This window comes from Silene latifolia, chromosome 11 (genome assembly GCF_048544455.1).
Source record: "Silene latifolia isolate original U9 population chromosome 11, ASM4854445v1, whole genome shotgun sequence".
Lineage (NCBI taxonomy): Eukaryota > Viridiplantae > Streptophyta > Magnoliopsida > Caryophyllales > Caryophyllaceae > Silene > Silene latifolia.
This window is the reverse complement of record NC_133536.1, coordinates 113,306,010-113,309,622: the sequence shown is the minus strand read 5'-3', so window position 1 is coordinate 113,309,622 and position 3,613 is coordinate 113,306,010.

The window sequence follows — 3,613 nt, the reverse complement described above, 5'->3', positions numbered from 1 at the left end:
TTGTTCATTAGTCCATATGACTCTTTGTGTGAACCATTTGTCCTTGTTCTTTAGTCCTTATGACTCGTTGTTTCAACCAATTTTCCTTGTTTATTAGTCCTTGTGGCTCGTTGTGAAAACCATTTGTCCTTGTTATTGTGACTAGTTGTGTGAACCATTTGTCCTTGTTCATTAATCCTTGTGACTCGTTGTGTGAACCATTTGTCCTTGTTATAGTAACTTTTTGTGTGAACCTTTTTTCCTTAGTAATTAGTCCTTGTGACTCGTTGTGTAAACCATTAGTCCTTGTTCATTAGTCCTTGTGACTCATTGCGTGAACCGTTTGTCCTTGTTTATTAGTCCATATGAGTCGTTGTGTGAACCATTTGTCCTTGTTGTTTAGTCCTTGTGACTCGTTTTTTAAACCATTTTTCCTTGTTTATTAGTCCTTGTGACTCGTTGTGAAAAACATTTGTCCTTGTTATTGTGACTAGTTGTGTGAACCATTTGTCCTTGTTCATTAATCCTTGTGACTCGTTGTGTAAACTATTTGTCCTTGTTCATTAGTCCTTGTGACTCGTTGTGTAAACCATTGTCCTTGTTATTGTGACTAGTTGTGTGAACCATTTGTCCTTGTTCATTAATCCTTGTGACTCGTTGTGTGAACCATTTATCCTTGTTATTGTGACTTTTTGTGTGAACCATTTTTCCTTGGTAATTAGTCCTTGTGACTCGTTGTGTAAACCATTAGTCCTTGTTCATTAGTCCTTGTGACTCATTGCGTGAACCGTTTGTCCTTGTTTATTAGTCCATATGAGTCGTTGTGTGAACCATTTGTCCTTGTTGTTTAGTCCTTGTGACTCGTTGTTTAAACAATTTTTCCTTGTTTATTTGTCCTTGTGACTCGTTGTGAAAAACATTTGTCCTTGTTATTGTGACTAGTTGTGTGAACCATTTGTCCTTGTTCATTAATCCTTGTGACTCGTTGTGTAAACTATTTGTCCTTGTTCATTAGTCCTTGTGACTCGTTGTTTAAACCATTTTTCTTTGTTTATTAGTCCTTGTGACTCGTTGTGAAAACCATTTGTCCTTGTTATTGTGACTAGTTGTGTGAACCATTTGTACTTGTTCATTAATCCTTGTGACTTGTTGTGTAAACTATTTGTCCTTGTTCATTAGTCCTTGTGACTCGTTGTGTAAACCATTTGTCCTTGTTCATACGTCCTTGTGACTGTTGTGTAAACTATTTGTCCTTGTTCATTAGTCTTTGTGACTCATTTTGTGAACCATTTGTCCTTGTTCTTTAGTCCTTGTGACTCGTTGTTTAAACCATTTGTCCTTGTTTATTAGTCTTTGTGACTCGTTGTGTAAACCATTTCTCCTTGTTATTGTGACTTATTGTGTGAACCATTTTTCCTTGTTCATTAGTCCTTGTGACTCGTTGTGTGAACCATTTGTCCTTGTTCATTAGTCCTTGTGACTCGTTGTGTAAACTATTTGCCCTTGTTCATTAGTCCCTGTGACTCGTTGTGTGAACCGTTTGTCCTTGTTTATTAGTCCTTGTGACTCGTTGTGTGAACCATTTGTTCTTGTTCATTAGTCCATATGACTCTTTGTGTGAACCATTTGTCCTTGTTCTTTAGTCCTTATTACTCGTTGTTTAAACTATTTATCTTTGTTTATTAGTCCTTGTGACTCGTTGTGTGAACCATTTATCCTTGTTATTGTGACTTTTTGTGTGAACCATTTTTCTTGTTAATTAGTCCTTGTGACTAGTTTTGTAAACCATTTGTCCTTGTTCATTAGTCCTTCTAACTCGTTGTGTGAACCATTTGTCCTTGTTCTTTTGTCCTTGTGACTCTTGTTTAAACCATTTGTCCTTGTTTATTAGTACTTGTGACTCGTTGTGTGAACCATTTATCCTTGTTCATTAGTCCTTATGACTCGTTGTGTGAACCATTTGTTCTTGTTCATTAGTCCATATGACTCTTTGTGTGAACCATTTGTCCTTGTTCTTTAGTCCTTATGACTCGTTGTTTCAACCAATTTTTCTTGTTTATTAGTCCTTGTGACTCGTTGTGAAAACCATTTGTCCTTGTTATTGTGACTAGTTGTGTGAACCATTTGTCCTTGTTCATTAATCCTTGTGACTCGTTGTGTGAACCATTTATCCTTGTTATTGTGACTTTTTGTGTGAACCATTTTTCCTTGGTAATTAGTCCTTGTGACTCGTTGTGTAAACCATTAGTCCTTGTTCATTAGTCCTTGTGACTCATTGCGTGAACCGTTTGTCCTTGTTTATTAGTCCATATGAGTCGTTGTGTGAACCATTTGTCCTTGTTGTTTAGTCCTTGTGACTCGTTGTTTAAACCATTTTTCCTTTTTTTATTTGTCCTTGTGACTCGTTGTGAAAAACATTTGTCCTTGTTATTGTGACTAGTTGTGTGAACCATTTGTCCTTGTTCATTAATCCTTGTGACTCGTTGTGTAAACTATTTGTCCTTGTTCATTAGTTCTTGTGACTCGTTGTTTAAACCATTTTTCTTTGTTTATTAGTCCTTGTGACTCGTTGTGAAAACCATTTGTCCTTGTTATTGTGACTAGTTGTGTGAACCATTTGTACTTGTTCATTAATCCTTGTGACTCGTTGTGTAAACCATTTGTCCTTGTTCATTAGTCCTTGTGACTCGTTGTGTAAACCATTTGTCCTTGTTCATTAGTCCTTGTGACTCATTTTGTGAACCATTTGTCCTTGTTCTTTAGTCCTTGTGACTCGTTGTTTAAACCATTTGTCCTTGTTTATTAGTCTTTGTGACTCGTTGTGTAAACCATTTCTCCTTGTTATTGTGACTTGTTGTGTGAACCATTTTTCCTTGTTCATTAGTCCTTGTGACTCGTTGTGTGAACCATTTGTCCTTGTTCATTAGTCCTTGTGACTGTTGTGTAAACTATTTGCCCTTGTTCATTAGTCCCTGTGACTCGTTGCGTGAACCGTTTGTCCTTGTTCATTAGTCCTTGTGACTCGTTGTGTGAACCATTTGTTCTTGTTCATTAGTCCATATGACTCGTTGTGTGAACCATTTGTCTTTGTTCTTTAGTCCTTATTACTCGTTGTTTAAACCATTTATCTTTGTTTATTAGTCCTTGTGACTCGTTGTGTGAACCATTTATCCTTGTTATTGTGACTTTTTGTGTGAACCATTTTTCCTTGTTAATTAGTCCTTGTGACTCGTTTTGTGAACCATTTGTCCTTGTTCATTAGTCCTTCTGACTCGTTGTGTGAACCATTTTGTCCTTGTTCATTAGTCCTTGTGACTCGTTGTGTGAACCATTTGTCCTTGTTCATTAATCCTTGTCACTCGTTGTGTGAACCATTTGTTACTGTTCATTAGTCCATATACCTCTTTGTGTGAACCATTTGTCCTTGTTCTTTAGTCCTTGTGACTCGTTGTTTAAACCATTTGTCCTTGTTTAATAGTCTTTGTGACTCGTTGTGTAAACCATTTGTCCTTGTTATTCTGACTCGTTGTGTGAACCATTTTGTCCTTGTTCATTAGTCCTTGTGACTCGTTGTGTGAACCATTTGTCTTTGTTCATAAGTCCTTGTGACTGTTGTGTAAACTATTTGTCCTTG